Here is a 17,838-nt window from a genome sequence, read left to right as displayed (position 1 = left end):
GAGCACATTGAGGAGACCCAGTCTGGCATTGACAAGCATCAGTCTGATATGTTGTCATTGGTTGTGTCTGTGTTTCTAAAGATTAGGCTCCACCATGTTGCCAAACTCTCCTCTCTTGAACTACAGAAAGGGAGCAAGAGAAAGAATCTCTGCAAAACAGTTCTCTTTCAGGGGTTTTAGTGTGTGTATGAGAGTATGAGAGAGAGAGAAAAGAGTGTGTGTGTGTGTGTGAGAGAGAGAGAGAGAGAGAGGGAGGGAGAAGAGTGTGTGTGAGGGAGAAGGAGGGAGGGAGGGAGAAGTGTGTGTGTGAGATGGAGAGAGAGGGAGGGAGAAGTGTGTGTGTGTGTGTGAGAGAGAGAGAGAGAGAGAGAACCAGAGAGAGTGTAGGCCTATATGTCACAAATTATAATACATTGTTTCTTCAACTTATTAAAATATCTTATTTTACTGCAACTATCGGTTTCTGCTTCTTTATCATATTTATAGTGTGTGATTTATAAATATCCTACCTCACATATTTAGATTTTGGGCGTCTGATCACTTATATATTATATCAGAATATAATATGTCACTGTATGCCTATTATGAATATTAAAATATTCTGAATCATGTGTCCTGTATCATAGCTGCATGAATGACCTTTGCAGCAAAAAAACCCGCGTCAAAATCAGTTAGGTATTCAGTGAGATATGTTTAATTTAATGCGCTAACAGCTCATTGCACCTGGCAAACAAGTTACACTGAGTGGAGCTGGCGACCGGTCCAAGATGGCGGCTCCACGGCTCGTTCGTGCCAATAGGCAGTAGCGTTCGATGGGGCGTCTACCTATATATATGTCTATGGGCTGGCCCATAGACATATAAATACCTAGACGCCTCATTGGCCGCTTTGAGCCGTTGCCGCTATACGTCAACGCGTCCGCCATGTTGGTGAGGGCAAGACTGCCTTAAAACAAATCAAAGGAAACGGGGGAGCTGCGGTTTTTACTGAATAAAAACACGATAACTTTCACATTTATCAACCGATTTCAGATTTGTGATCTACGTGCAGTTAAAAAAAACTTTGCCTCCAGTTATTTAGTTAGGTTTGGAAAATTATTAATTGAAAGCTCACATTTGTCTCACTTGTTGATTTCGTTGATTTTTTTTCGGTTTACAAATCTGTTAATTTAGTATAACTGTGACATATTCATGTAATGTAATTTGAATGTACATTACATGATATGTAGTTGTTTTATTGCTTTCTCTGTGTTGGGTCCCAACATTTTTCTTTCTTTTTTTTCTCTCTCTTTCTTGTGTCTCGGGTCAGCTCATTCCCTTTGAAATACTGGGATAAAATCTAAATAATACATCTTTAAACACTAATAATTTACTATCGTTGTGAAAATTAATAAAACAAGTAAATACAAATCAAAAAGTGACACACTTGTAGTCTGCTTTTCATTTTGATAGCACTATAGCCTACAGATGAACTCCACAACAAATAATAACATGTAACTGATGAGGCTATGGATCCAGTGCACAGTAGAAATATAGTAAAAGTGATATTTTATATTAAAAAGTATGTAGAACAACTTAAAGTGAATTATATGAAAAGCGAGTACAACGGTACAATAACATACCAGTATGTGATATAATAGATTTATAATAGCATAAAATGATATGTAAAATATGAATAATACCATAATAAATAACTGAACAATAATAGGTTCAGTCAGCTCCTTAGCATGATATCATAGATTTCATTTTTAAACAGCATTTATATACATTTATGTATGTTTCACGAAATTGATTCTGAATAATTCAGATTGCTTTCATTTATTTATTTCAAAATGTTTTGTGTTATGTTGTCCATTGTTGATAGTTTTCATACTTAAGCTGTGAAAGGAACATTGTTAAGGGCTCAACACAACAGCTTTTATGATGCAGAAGCCACTTTAGTTTTTGATTCTGAATATATTATTCAGGTGTTTTGTTATTTATTTCAGAAATCCTTGTTATATACAATATTCAGTTTGTGCTGCTCTGACTTAATCAAAATAGTGTTTAAAAATTACCTTCTGTTTTACTTTGTGTTTGTATAGACCATAACGCATAAAAGCACATTAACAGGAACATTAAAGAATGTTCTTTAAAAAAGTAACTAAACAGTAAAACAGTAATGCATTACTTTTTTGGTGTAAGTAATCAACAAAGTAATTGAGTTACTTTTTGAATTAAGTAACTACTGTAACTAGTTACTGATATGAATGTTTGAGTGTGAGTATGTGAGGTTTACCTTGCACAAAAAAATCTCAAAGTATAGTTATGTTCATCACAGACCAGAATATGAGATGGTCCCCTCAAAAAACTTTATATTAATCAAAATTAATAATCATTATAACAACATCACAATGAGTTTATTATGATATTGCAGCTGGACTCACTATGAGTTCCTATGTTTTTCATTTATAGGCTATTAACATCATGTAGTTTTTGTGTAAAGACACACGCAGTACATTATCAGCATTAAACAGCCTGTGCAAAGCTTTTTAATTGCAGTCTATAGTATTAGAATATGAGCTGGGTCATTCTGTCGATTCATTCAGGGCTGCTCTGGGTTTAGTACAAACACAACACTAGTCTAGGGAGGTATAGTCTTGTCTCTTGGAAATGTAGAGAACAGGTTTCCTCAGCTTTCCTTAAGGTTGTCCTTGTCCTGTTTGCAAATGGCTAAAAGGGAAGAAAAAAAGAATACATAGAATCAGTTCACAGTTTTATGAAAAGCAATGAAATCCTTATAATCAAGTGATGATAAACTTAATCGATAACACTTTTGAATAATGGTCCATTAGTTAATTTTATTTAACTACTTTAGTTAACATGATCTAAGCAAGAACAATCCTTCTACAGCATTTATTAATCTTAGTTGATGTTCATTTCAACATTGTCATGGAAAAGAAGACTGGATGCAAGTGCAAGTTAATATCTCTTTAATGAGCGTATATCACAGTAGAGTCAGATATGCAGGAGATGACAAGACAAACTAGCAGCAGGAGAGATGGCAACACAGGGACCTTGATGGGCGTTGGTGCTTGTGATGAGAGGAGTCCGTGAAGTGCCCGTGGCTGAAGTGATGAACGATGTAATCCAGAACGAATATCCAAGGAACAAACAGGCAACAGGAAACTGAGACGAGAGATCCAGAGCAGGAACAACTACACGGGGGACAACACAACACCAGGACTCCAAACAACGATCTGACAAACATCAGATGAAAGACAAGGCGTTAATATAGGCCAGATGGAATAAGCCGCAGCTGCCGCTGATCAGTAATCAGTGACGATGCCCACACAGAACAATCAGGTGATACATCCCGCAACCTACACACAGACAACAAGACTACACTATGTATCAATGAACCGTGACAGTACCCCTCCTCCTAGGAGCACCTCTCGGCGTTCCCACCACCCCTTACCTGTCGATTGTAATCATCGATAAGGGAGTGATCCAGAATGTCCCGGGCAGGTACCCAACTTCTCTCCTCTGGACCGTAACCTTCCCAGTCCACCAAGTACTGGAATCCACGTCCCCTCCGCCTCGAGTCCAGAATACTGTTAACCGAATAGGTGGGTTCCCCATCTACGAGTCGCGGCGGTGGAGGAACCGGGACAGGCGGATTAAGCGGTGAGTGAAAAACTGGTTTAATTTTGGAAACATGAAAGGCGGGATGAATCCTCCTGTACGCTGGAGGCAATTTGAGGCGGACTTCCACCGGACTAATGATTTTGGTGACAGTAAACGGGCCAATGAATTTGGGAGCAAGTTTATTAGCAACGGAGCGGAGCGGAATATTCTTAGTAGAAAGCCACACTTTTTGACCGACGACGTATACCGGTGGCTTTGACCGGTGGCGATCGGTCTTAGCCTTGGTGCACGCCCTCACCTGCAAGAGAGTCTCACGGGCTCTGTTCCAGGTGTGGCGGCACCTCTGGACAAAGGCGTGGGCAGAGGGGACCGCGACTTCGGATTCCAGACTGGGAAAAACAGGTGGCTGGTAACCTAAGCTAGATTAAAACGGGGAGAGGCCCGTAGAAGACACTGGTAACAAATTATGTGCGTACTCAATCATAGAGAGTTGTTGGCTCCAGGAGGAAGGATTCTTGGACGCCAAACATCGCAACATGCGTTCTAAATCCTGGTTGGCTCTCTCGGTCTGACCATTGGTCTGGGGATGGAACCCAGAGGAAAGACTAACCGTTGCCCCCAGCAACTTAAAAAACTCCTGCCAGAATTTGGACACAAACTAGGGCCCCCTGTCAGAAACCACATCCACCGGGAGGCCATGTATCCGGAAGATGTGGTCAATGACAGTGACCGCTGTCTCCTTGGCAGAAGGTAATTTGGCCAAGGGTATGAAATGGGTCGCCTTCGAGAACCGGTCCACAACGGTCAAAACAACCGTATACCCTTGGGAGGGTGGTGACAAAATCTAGCGCGATGTGGGACCAGGGTCTCGAAGGGACAGACAGCGGTTGAAGTAACCTATCTGGAAGACGGTTGGAAGTCTTACCAGTGGCGCAAACCGAGCAAGCCAAAACAAAATGGCGGATGTCGCGAGCCATACCTGGCCACCAGAACCATTGCTTGACCAAACATCTTGTTCGATTAACCCCTGGATGACAAGCTATGTTAGAGCAATGACCCCACTTAATGACGCAGGACTTTAACTCATCCGGCACAAATAAACGGTTCGGTGGGCACGCGGGCGGAGGCGTTACCCTTTCTAAGGCCGCTAGGACCTTCGACTCGACCTCCCATGTTAGAGTGGAGACCACTAATGTCTCAGGAAAAATACACTCGGGAGTGGATGGGCGTTCGGATGGACCAAAAGTGCATCGGGCTTGATGTTTTTGGAGCCCGGACGGTACGATAGAGTAAAATCAAAACGACCGAAAAAAAGTGCCCACCGAGCCTGCCTGGAATTGAGCCTTTTAGCTGATCGTATATACTCTAGTTATTGTGATCAGTCCAAACGATAAAGGGCACCCCCGAACCCTCTAACCAGTGACGCCACTCCTCTAACGCTAATTTGACCACCAACAACTCTCTGTTACCAATATCATAATTACTTTCCGCGGGAGACAAACGGTGAGAGTAAAATGCGCAAGGGTGCATCTTGTTATCTGAGGGAGACCGCTGGGAAAGAACTGCTCCTACCCCCACCTCTGACGCATCGACCTCCACCACGAACTGACGTGAGGAATCAGGGGCAATCAGAATGGGAGCCGAAATGAAGTGACTCTTCAGTTTAGCAAATGCAGCTTCGGCTGCATCTGACCACCTGAAGGCCGTTCTGGGGGAGGTCAAGGCAGTCAGAGGTGCGGCTAGTTGGCTGAAGTTGCGAATAAAACGCCGGTAGAAATTGGCAAACCCCAGAAACCGCTGTAGGGCCTTACGGGAATCTGGACTTGGCCAATCCACCACAACCTTAACCTTGTCAGGATCCATGCGAATTCCCTCAGACGAGACGATGTACCCTAGGAAGGAAACAGATTGTGCATGAAATTCGCATTTCTCCGCCTTGACAAAAAGACCATTCTCTAACAGCCGCTGAAGCACATTGTCTGACATGTTGAACATGTTTCTGGAGAGATGAAGAAAATATCAGTATGTCATCTAGGTAGACATATATGAACTGATCAACCATGTCTGACTCTACTGTGATATACGCTCATTAAAGAGATATTAACTTGCACTTGCATCCAGTCTTCTTTTCTGTGACAGAACGAATAACTCGTATGGATCAGCAGCAGGAGAGCATCTCTTCCACCGGACGCGCCGTCCAGGCGCTGGTAACACAGGTGTCCAAGCTCTCCCAACAGATGCAACAACTTCGCGTTCCCACTGCGCCAGCCCCGCCGACCGTTACCCCACCACCTTCAGAACCACGGGACATCTTGTTGCTTGAATTTGTTACAAGAGAGAGAAGCCGCTGCGTGTGGTTTTCAATAGTTTCAAAAAATTACTATAATACTAAGCTAACCAAGTAAAATGTCGTAACTGAACATGAACTGAACGAATGAATCAAATGTAAAATCAGCAAAATCATGTGGAATTCAGCTTTTTGATCAGTTTCAGTACTGCTCTGATTCACTCCGAGATCCTACACGATGATATTTGGACTTTATGGAGGAACAAAGCGCTGTGAATGAAAGGTAGAAGGAATGCAGCACAATTATCAATTCACCTCAAATATCTTCTTTTCATTATCATTGGAAGCCAAACTCAAACTTTATTAATTGCACAGATCTAAAGAGATCACAATAAAAATTATAAAAAATTATTAAATAAAGTGTATTTTCTTATTTCCTGTAGTACCCAGAGCAGATTCTACTTGGTTCTGGAACCCATCCCTACTTACAGGAGAAGGAGGATTGGTTGCAATGCTACAGTACATCTTGCATCTGGATTTTCTAAACACATCATAAATGGAAGAATATCTACTTGATTTTAAAACAACAATGAAGTAAAGCAGTTTAAAAGTTAGACACTTCTTCAGCTTAAATATAAGTATATAATAAAAACGTTTTCCACATGTAAAATATAAAAAATAAACAACTACTTTCCTTCATAAAAAGAGTAAACATGATAAAAATGAACCTCATAAAACCCAATGATATTAATAAAATCATGAAGTAAAATGACAAGAATAAAACTTGTAGATATTGTTTATTAAGGAGGAACTCCATCTTTGAGTTGATCTGAATCTGACAGATGAAACCGTAAGGTTTCTCTCCAGTGTGAATCCTCTGGAGCTGCTTCAGATCTGCAGCTGTAATAAAAGTCTTCTCACACTAAAAGCACACGATCTCTCACACCAGTGTGGATCTTCTGATGAACGTTTAAACTTTAGATGTGGAAAACTCTTTCCAGATAAAGAACATGAATGTGGTTTTTCTTTCGTATGAACTTTCAGGTAATTCTTCAGACCTGAAGCCTCATAAATATTTTACAGTTGAATCTGTGCTGGTCTTGAAGATGAACTTTATTCACTGTGACTTTAGATGATGTTTCTTTGTTAGGACAGATTTATACAGAAGATATTTTATTGCTTGATGCATTATTGTGAGGATGAGTCATCAGACCTGAAAGTGCTGGATCTGAAGATGATCTACTGACTAGGGGTTGAACGACTTCTGATTTTTTTAAAGTCAACTTTTATGTGATGAAAGTCTAGTCGAAGTCGACTAGTCGCTGATCACGTCCTTAATGAACAAATAAGCCTGGAGCTGTAAAAAACACATTGTACACATCTATGGCACATGACACATGGCTATTGCTCCTATAACAGCTCATTTATCAGTTCTATTGCCTTTGTGTTGATTTATTTCTCACAGATTTCTGCTCGTTCTAAATCAGATATAGATAACGTAGCACAGTAAAGATTACATTTATATGAATGCATTAGTGAGAGTGATTGTGTGTGTGAATTATTTCTACATGGCTAGGGTGACCATATGAGCCATTTTCCCAGGACGCGTCCTTGCCAGGATTTCTATATTGCCTGAAACACCCAAAGTAGTTTGACCAATAACATGCAGGTATGGTACATAATCAACCAATCGTCCAGCATCGTGGCGTGTGACAAGGTGAGATCTACAGAGAACGATCAAAGGAATGCAAATACACGTACATGTTAGGTGTTTGTTTGTTCATTCAACTTGAAGCGTCGCTGTGCACCGATCATTGTATGACACCAATGTACCAAGAGAGTGATTTGAATTCATAAGGAGCCGTCTGCTCTGCTCTCTATAGCTCTTATGAATGTCATACAATGATCGATCTGCACAGCACAAACAGCCAAAATCTGGATATTTTAGACAATATAACAATCCTGGCAAGGACACGTCCTGGGAAAATGGCTTATATTGTCACTGTATACATGGCAGTGTCTCTCTAGTAGTAGTGACGCTGTGGGCTTTAGTTATTAAGAAATATATGATTTCAATTTTCAGTTTCTAAGCTATTTTATTGAGAAACAACAGAACAAAGATGACAGTACATTTCCTCACTGAATGATTCTGTGCATGTGTGATGTACGAGCTACTGTCTGTAGTCTATGTGTGTATGTGTGTGTGTGTGTGTGTGTGTGTGTGTTACAGTGCAGCAGCGCATTAGATTAGAACAGTGATTAATTTACCTGTACAATAAGCTGTTTAAAATGTGCATTCTCCCGTTCAATTTCAAGCATCCAGTAATATAATCATACATGTCTTGTGGAGCTTTCAGAGCATACATTTATTTGATATTTTAACTGTTTGGAAAAGGAGCATAAATGTGGAAGTCCTTCAAAGGTTTATTATCCTGTTGTGCCATCTATAGGACCAGCGACTAATCAACATCAAGCTTAAAGCGTCATGGCAGAACATTGATGTAGAGTAGTCGATTAGTCTGTGTATCCCCTACGACTGACGGTGAATGTTCTTTGTTATGCTTAAGTAGAGAAGATGAATAACGGAAACTCTTCCCACATACAGTGCAGTGATACGGTTTCTCTCCAGTGTGGATCCTCTCATGTGTTTTCAGAGTTGCTACCTGACTGAATCTCTTGTCACAGTGTGAACACTTGTAAGGTTTCTCTCCAGTGTGGATCCTCTCATGTGTTTTCAGGGATCCTAACCGACTGAATCTCATGTCACAGTGTGAACACTTGTAAGGTTTCTCTCCAGTGTGGATCCACTGGTGCTGTTTCAAACTTTCAGCTCTAATAAAAGTCTTCTCACACTCAAAGCACATATATTCTCTCACACCAGTGTGTATCTTCTGATGAACTTTTAAATTTTGCAAAAGTGAAAACCTCTTTCCACATGAACATGAATGTGGTTTCTCCTTTGAATGAACTCTCAGGTGACTGTTCAGGTTTGTAGCCGTCAAAAATGTTTTTCCACATTGATCACATTCATAAAGTTTCTCTCCAGTGTGGATGTTCATGTGTCTCTTAAGGTTTGATGATGCTGTAAAACTCTTCTCACACTGATCACATCTGTATGGTTTCTCTCCAGTGTGGATCCTCATGTGAACCTCAAGACTCTGTTTGCTTGTCAAACTCTTTCCACACTGAGTGCAGGTGAAAGATTTCTCGTCTCTTCTCTTCTTTAAATCTTTCTGTTTGGTTGGAGGGCAACTCAAAGAGTTTTCTCCAGTTTTGACATGTTGCTTCTGCTCCTCTTTATTCAGTTCTTCATGCTCCTCGTTTTCTTCAATCAACTCTAAAATAAAAGTAAAAAATAAATAAAAATTTTACTACAAAATTTTGATACAAATCCCACGTTTCTATAGTAAGAACCCTTAAGTCCCTCGATATACTTCAAACAAAGTTCGTTTTCATTCTTCTTTTCAGGGCAAAAAAAAGTTAGAAAAGTTTAAGGGACGGTATACTGTTAACGAACTATCCGACACCCCCGCACTGCTGGAGGCGGGGTGTAGATTCATGTAAACGTGTCACAACGCTCCCGTGTATCCCCTAAACAAAACAACAATGAAATTAAGAAGTGTAGGCAAACTAGGTGTGAGACGGGCACCAATGGTCAGATTATAGACAAAAGAATAATGATTAGCAGCAGTTCAGAGTCAAGTATCATGTTTGCAATACAAAAGAACCATTCCATAATCAGTCCTTCATGAGATGTGTGAATGTCTCGGGTCTAAAACTTTAGCATGATGTGGGAAAAAAAATCAATTTTAAACACCATTTCCGTTTATATAACGTGTGAATATATCCTCTATTGTATTCTACAACAAAAACAATCAGAGCGCCTCGTTATCACTTGTTTTATTTTGATCTCCCGGGTCCACTATTAGCTTATAGCCCGTTAGCATCAGCGGCGTGGTTGCTGCTAACTGCGCTTACATTGCTAAAACTCTATTCACACACAGTACCACTGCTGTACTCACTGTTACTTGCTTTAATGGCGGATGAATGTCTACCTTTGATTGCAGGCGAGGACACGTTCGAGTGATCAGCATACAAGTGTGAGTGAATTATATATTAAATTATTAATAACATTAATAATGTTCATCATCTGGCTGACTACGGTTTGTATAAATTTTTCTACAAATCAGTGTTAATTTTGACACGAAATTTTAATTTAGTTTTAGTCTTAGTCTTTTGACTATAATTCTTTTTAGTTTTAGTCAAGTTTTAGTCATCTAATTTGTTTTAATTTTAGTCTTATTTTAGTCGACTAAAATTGCTTGGTATTACATTTCTGAAATTTAAACAGCATTGTGAACTGAGAGGGGATCCATGTTAACTGCATACACTCCTGAGTAATGGTTGCATATTATTAACACACAAGTAATTCTTTAACTGGTCAAATAACCCAGCACACAACAATGTATGCAGCTCAAACTATTTGTAATTTGAGCTACTCGCTAATAATCAGACAGCCTAACTGTCATTAAGTTGATCCAAATTTCACAAAAAGCTCATGGACGTAATTATAATGTACAGTCTTGTTCAAAATAATAGCAGTACAATGTGACTAACCAGAATAATCAAGGTTTTTAGTATATTTTTTATTGCTACGTGGCAAACAAGTTACCAGTAGGTTCAGTAGATTGTCAGAAAACAAACAAGACCCAGCATTCATGATATGCACGCTCTTAAGGCTGTGCAATTGGGCAATTAGTTGAAAGGGGTGTGTTCAAAAAAATAGCAGTGTCTACCTTTGACTGTACAAACTCAAAACTATTCTGTACAAACATTTTTTTTTTCTGGGATTTAGCAATCCTGTGAATCACTAAACTAATATTTAGTTGTATGACCACAGTTTTTTAAAACTGCTTGACATCTGTGTGGCATGGAGTCAACCAACTTGTGGCACCTCTCAGCTGTTATTCCACTCCATGATTCTTTAACAACATTCCACAATTCATTCACATTTCTTGGTTTTGCTTCAGAAACAGCATTTTTGATATCACCCCACAAGTTCTCAATTGGATTAAGGTCTGGAGATTGGGCTGGCCACTCCATAACATTAATTTTGTTGGTTTGGAACCAAGACTTTGCCCGTTTACTAGTGTGTTTTGGGTCATTGTCTTGTTGAAACAACCATTTCAAGGGCATGTCCTCTTCAGCATAGGGCAACATGACCTCTTCAAGTATTTTAACATATGCAAACTGATCCATGATCCCTGGTATGCGATAAATAGGCCCAACACCATAGTAGGAGAAACATGCCCATATCATGATGCTTGCACCTCCATGCTTCACTGTCTTCACTGTGTACTGTGGCTTGAATTCAGAGTTTGGGGGTCGTCTCACAAACTGCCTGTGGCCCTTGGACCCAAAAAGAACAATTTTACTTTCATCAGTCCACAAAATGTTCCTCCATTTCTCTTTAGGCCAGTTGATGTGTTCTTTGGCAAATTGTAACCTCTTCTGCACATGCCTTTTTTTTAACAGAGGGACTTTGCGGGGGATTCTTGAAAATAGATTAGCTTCACACAGACGTCTTCTAACTGTCACAGTACTTACAGGTAACTCCAGACTGTCTTTGATCATCCTGGAGGTGATCATTGGCTGAGCCTTTGCCATTCTGGTTATTCTTCTATCCATTTTGATGGTTGTCTTCCGTTTTCTTCCACGTCTCTCTGGTTTTGCTCTCCATTTTAAGGCATTGGAGATCATTTTAGCTGAACAGCCTATCATTTTTTGCACCTCTTTATAGGTTTTCCCCTCTCTAATCAACTTTTTAATCAAAGTACGCTGTTCTTCTGAACAATGTCTTGAACGACCCATTTTCCTCAGCTTTCAAATGCATGTTCAACAAGTGTTGGCTTCATCCTTAAATAGGGGCCACCTGATTCACACCCGTTTCTTCACAAAATTGATGACCTCAGTGATTGAATGCCACACTGCTATTTTTTTGAACACACACCTTTCAACTAATTCAACTAATTGCCCAATTGCACAGCCTTAAGAGCGTGCATATCATGAATGCTGGGTCTTGTTTGTTTTCTGACAATCTACTGAACCTACTGGTAACTTGTTTGCCACGTAGCAATAAAAAATATACTAAAAACCTTGATTATTCTGGTTAGTCACATTGTACTGCTATTATTTTGAACAATACTGTAAGTCAGACATCTGACAGAGTTGCGGTTTTTGCCTCTACTGAGGAAGGTTCATTCACCTGTTTTGAGACATTTTGCTCAATTTTTTTTAAAATGTTCATCTGATCTCAAGTGACTTTTCCTTCTGATTTAAAGATGTAAATATAACAATTTGTGTTTCCTGTTAGCTAAATCTCACATACATCTCTAAACCTCTTTTCTTTACTCTGAGTTGATCTAAACAAGTATATGAAAACGATCCAAAGTTCTTCAACGCTCGTGATGTTCTTAAACTTTGTTACAACTCTTGAGTGAACCGGTTCAAACGCTCAGAGCGCACAGCAGGGAACTGAACGAATCATTCAAACTGATTCACGAACCAATTCACTGGTTTGCCAACTGGTCTGATCAAGCTTTTGAACAGAATTGACTCAAAAGAATCATTCACAAATGAGCATCGCTCATTGCCCAGAGAAAAGTAGACGATGCTTTTGGAATAAACTGAAGCATTTATAACTTCTATTACCTTAAGGTAAAGTAACGAGAAGAGCGTGGCTCACAGTAACGAAGTAAAAGTACCCATTTTTTAAATATACTCCAAAAGTATTAGTTACCCATAAAATGTACTTAAGTAAATGTAATGAAGTAAATGTAACTTGTTACTACCAACCTCTGTACATAATAATATAAAAAGAAATCTGCAAAAAGAAAAAAAAAAAATTTACAAACCTGCATGACTTGATTTACATTATGCAATCCAATCGGAGCACTTCGAAACGTAAGGGTTCAACTGATTCAGATTTTCAAAAAAATTCAGTTTCAGCCATTTCTACATGTGCTTTTTAAAATCATCATAGGCGATGTTGAAATTTGAAAATGAACAGCTCTTTTGATTCGGGCCCGTATGCATAAACCGTCTCAGAAATGCTCTTAAGAATAGCCTTAAGCTTTGACTTAAGTGTCAAAATTCTTCGTAAAAGCAGGACTTTTCTAACAGTAGGATACTTTTGTAAAGAAGCTAAAAGCAACTTTCAGTAAAGTCTAAGACTGACTCTTAAGTGTTGACTGAGGTGACACTTAAAGGTGGGGGTGAAATGCTATTTCATGCATACTGAGTTTTTTACACTGTTAAAGAATTGGATTCCCATGCTAAACATGGACAAAGTTTCAAAAATTAAGTTGTACGTTTGAAGGAGTATTTCTGTTCCAAAAATACTCATTCCGGTTTGTCACAAGTTTCGGAAAGTTTTTTTCAAGTATGGCTCTGTGTGACGTTAGATGGAGCGGAATTTCCTTATATGGGTCCTAGGGCACGTCTGCTGGAAAAGCGCGCTCCCGTATAGCAGAGCACTGAGAGCAGAGGCATTCAGTGATCAGAGCGAGAGCGTCACGAAATGTCACAAAAGAAGTGTATTTTTGGTTGCCAGGGCAAGACAACCCTGCACAGATGAATTCATTAAGGGACCAGTGGATGGAGTTTATTTTTACAGAGCATCAACGGAGTTGTGCAAGTGTTTGTGTTTGTTCCCTGCATTTCGTAGATGCTTGTTTTACAAACATGCCCCAGTTTGACGACGGATTTGCGTATCATTTATTTCTTAAGGATGATGCAAAACCAATGAAAAAGGGCCACGATCGTGTGTTGGAACCGCAGGCGGTGAGTAAAACTGCTTCAAATATCTCTGCCTTCTTGTTAGTGCGTCCGCCTCCCAATGCCGAGACCCGGGTTCGAGCCCCGCTCGGAGCGAGTCGTTGCTGCTCCTGCTCTCATTCAGTTTCAGCCTCGGGATCTGATTCTGGATCATAAATATATGCTGAATCTGACTGTAAGCCATGGTTTGTTTTAGTTGGTTTTTTCCTCACGGTGTCACAGCTTCCAAACGCTCTCAACGCAAAAGCCTACTCGCGCTCGTGATTCTTTAGCTCCGCCCACACGTCACGCCTCCAGCCGGTCGTGTTTTTCCAGGAAAAATCGGTACAGACTATCTTTCTCTTATGAATATAATAAAACTAAAGACTTTTTGGAGTTATGAAGGATGCAGTACTACTCTATAGGTACTCAAGATTAACAGAATATTGAGTGAAAACTAACATTTCACCCCCCCTTTAAGTGTTGTGAACTAAGGGCTACAATGATGTCAACCCAAAATGGCTGCCTCTGAAACAGCCAACGGAGAGTCTGAACACGTGAAGACACAGCAGCACAACACCAATCATTTAATGCAACTAAAATAAAATTACTTCATTAAGACGCTATTTAAATGTATTTTTTAAAATGCTTTGCATCGTGCAAAATTATTAAAATGAAATAAACAAAAAAAAAACTGATGTTTTCTATTGGTATGTCTCCTCATTTACAGTTGGAGCAATGATTTGAAAATGAGTTTCATCAACGGCTCAAACAACTCCAGGAAAGCCCACAATTCTCATAAAAGTGACTAGTTTTTGCAGCATGGTTTGACGGTCGGTTGGACAGTCAGTGAACAGCCATATAGTAGTGGCAAAAATAAATAAATAAATGAAATTATTCATAAAAATTAATGATTTTTGTAAACATATTGCATAGCTGCTTAGAGTAAGTTGTTTTAATTATGATAATAATGCAATAAACATGCCAAATTGTGCAGTCATAATTTTTAGACTTGCTGTCATACAAAGAAATTATGAACAATAGTGCATCGAAACTCTGATTTCTGCCAAGTGTAAACTTGCTACGTGCTCAACAGCACAAAAACAGTCTGTTCCAGAGGCCTTAGAAGACTTCTGCAGCCATATAGAGACAGAAATAGATAATGCAGTGGCTTTTCATTTAGTTCCACAATGTTGTTATTAGGACTGGGTATCGATTCAGATGTTCAAGATCAATTCGATTTCAATTCACAAGCTCTCAAATCGATTTGATTTCGATTCTCGATTTCGATTCTCGATTCGATTTTCTATTAGAGTTGTAATCGGGCCTAACTTTCGGCCCGAGCCCGACAAGTACATTTTGATTGACAGCTTTTTAAAACCCGGGACCCATTTACAACCCGACATTATTCAAATGTACCAAGCAAGCAGCTCTTTTGCCTTTTGTCAGGAATTAGTAATTTATACATGTTTTAACATAATTTATACATGGCTAACGTAATTGGCCACTTGGAAGTTTGAACAAAGAAATAAAATAAGTCCTCTGTAACATCGTAATATCTCTGCTGAGGTCGGGTTTGTTCTGATCAGAGCTCGTGAGCGGAGATCGCATTTCCCGATCCGCTCGCTCATTCCGTGGGGTCTTCCTCAACCCAGAATGGCCTGCTGGTTTGAAAATATGCAAGGAGTCATTTTATTGTTTAGTAATAAACTGGTGTTTTCTGTGTTGCTGCAAAGATGAAATTGACGATGCGGACTCGCCATGAACGCCAGAGAGAAATGCACATTTCATATGGATTACATCAGAGTAGCCCGTTTATTTTGGTTTGAATATTTTCGTTTAAAAGACGACATTTCAAGCTGTCTGTAATATATCTCAAATCTTATCGCACAAGGCAGATAAGAGGGTGACATCTAGTGGAGAAGATTTGTAATTAGATTAAAGCTAATCTTGCGTTCAATGTCTGTGGAAATAAATATGGAAAAAATAGATTCATGGCCTTTGAGAATCGATTTTGAATCGACCACATTTTAAAAAACGATTAATCGAAAAATCAAATTAGTTGTTATCTTGAGCTATTTTGATTCTACATGTCTGGGTGTTAATTGAGAAGAGACAGCATATGGGTTATAATGATCTGGGTTTTTAATGAGAGATTTGATATATTTGGAACTATGCATTCAACTGAGCCTAGGCAGTAAAATCTAAATATTGGTGATCATAGGACTAGTAATTATAGGACGTTCTGACCTCCCAAAATGTGGAAGTTAAACTGAACCACAAGGCACATCTGGGTATTTTTATATGGACCACAGACATATGACCAATATCTCATATCTATTTGAGACATGACTTCGGCTTAGATCACAAGACCTAAGGGGCTAAAAGAGGTGTAGACACCCTCCATTCTCAGTTCAGTTCAGTCTAGTCTATACTATCTGACTATCTCATCTTTTCTTTTTCTTGTATTCTGGGCTCACTTGAATACTTTGACTCTTACAGGTTTATTTAACTCAGATACTTTGACTTTTGGATACTTTGGATTTGATATTTTAACTTTTGACTTTTGAGATACTAGGTATTCTTATATGCCACTGAAGGAGACGATTGAGTGGATGCCGCTGATCATATCCTTTCTTCAATATATATATATATTATCTCATTAATATTGTGTAATTTAGTGTTGTCAAAAGACCCGGTACTTCGGTACCAAGTCGGTACTAAAAAAATGAAAATGTCACGGTACTAGGTTTCTGTAAGTACCGGTGGTACAGAGTACCCGCTCAACCCGGTTCTTGACGCATACAGCGCTATACGGAATTTCAAAATCCAGTCATGAAAATGAAATTTACATTTTAATATGGACAGTCACGGAATATGTCAAAGTGAGCATAAATTAATCAAATCAAATCTCCATACGGACCAGTATCTGTAAATGTTAAGCCGCAAAAGTTGGTTGAAATCTGAATCATGCATGTTCTGCGCGTCTCTGTGTGAATGAATGAAAGACTGAAGCGCGTGACGCTTGCAGTAATTTCAGCATCTGCCATCTCATTGAGGACATTAATACATAAACAACATCACCAGAACTGTTCTGCGTCACTTCCTAAGCATTTTACCATTGCATTTGAGTAAAACCAGTGTCAATTTAAAGGTTTATTCACGGCAACCCCTCAAAACAGCCTCTACATTGTGAGTAAATCACTCGCATATGTGAATAAATTTTACTCTGGGCGACTAAATTATGTCTATTGTTAGCCATTGGCGAATCAATTCTTAGATTTTACTCGCCAGTGTGTGTTCGAGGCTATTATAAGATCGCATGGCGCAGATATATTTTCACTCGCTGAACACTGACCATAACCATCCCTGTTTTGATTTCAGCAAATCAGTTTGACTGAACGCAGACAACATGATTAATATTCATGAACCAGCAGCTCATCAATCCATAGTGCATTGTATACTGTTAGTATGGTAGTAGAATTAGTAGTAGTATTATCTTTTAATAATAATTAATATGATCTATTACATTTTATCATTTTTTTTTATACAGAAACCCTCAATGACCAAAAATATCTTAAGCATCACCACCAGTCTTAAGTTCAGTTAAAATGACAAATATGCATTCATTAAAAGCTAATTTTTACATAAAGGCATTGTGCTATAAATATTACTATTATTTAGTAAAATGTATGTGATACTGCTACTACTGTTAATTAAAAATTAAATCACACAATATTTCTTCCATGTTTTAATTTTAATAGCAAATCCCCTTTATTTAACAAAAATTAAAATGTTTAAAATTCATAAATTAAAAGACAAATTAAATTTGGGTGAAACTTGTTTACGGTTTTCCATAATTATATTATATTACTATATTTAATTATATTTCTATATTTACACAATTGTAAATAAGTATAAAGAATGGCATTGGTTTTACAACACTAGTGTAATTATTAATGAAGTGTTGATCAGTATTTAATAGGGCTGTGAATCTTTGGCAAGGCAGCGATTCGATTACGATTCATAGGTTTTCGATTCGATTCAAGAACTATTTTTTGCAAAATTAGAACGATTCAATTTGATTCGATTCGAGTATAACGATTTGAT

General features: G+C 38.8%; 1 pseudogene; it reads right to left on the bottom strand.

Annotated features, from left to right (window-relative positions):
• Nucleotides 1–17,838, bottom strand: part of LOC113101112 (zinc finger protein 91-like) — a 55,166-nt pseudogene that overhangs the window by 24,167 nt on the left and 13,161 nt on the right.

This window comes from Carassius auratus, unplaced genomic scaffold (assembly GCF_003368295.1).
Source record: "Carassius auratus strain Wakin unplaced genomic scaffold, ASM336829v1 scaf_tig00217539, whole genome shotgun sequence".
In the NCBI taxonomy this organism is placed as follows: Eukaryota; Metazoa; Chordata; class Actinopteri; order Cypriniformes; family Cyprinidae; genus Carassius; species Carassius auratus.
This window is presented reverse-complemented; position numbering and strand designations above follow the sequence as displayed.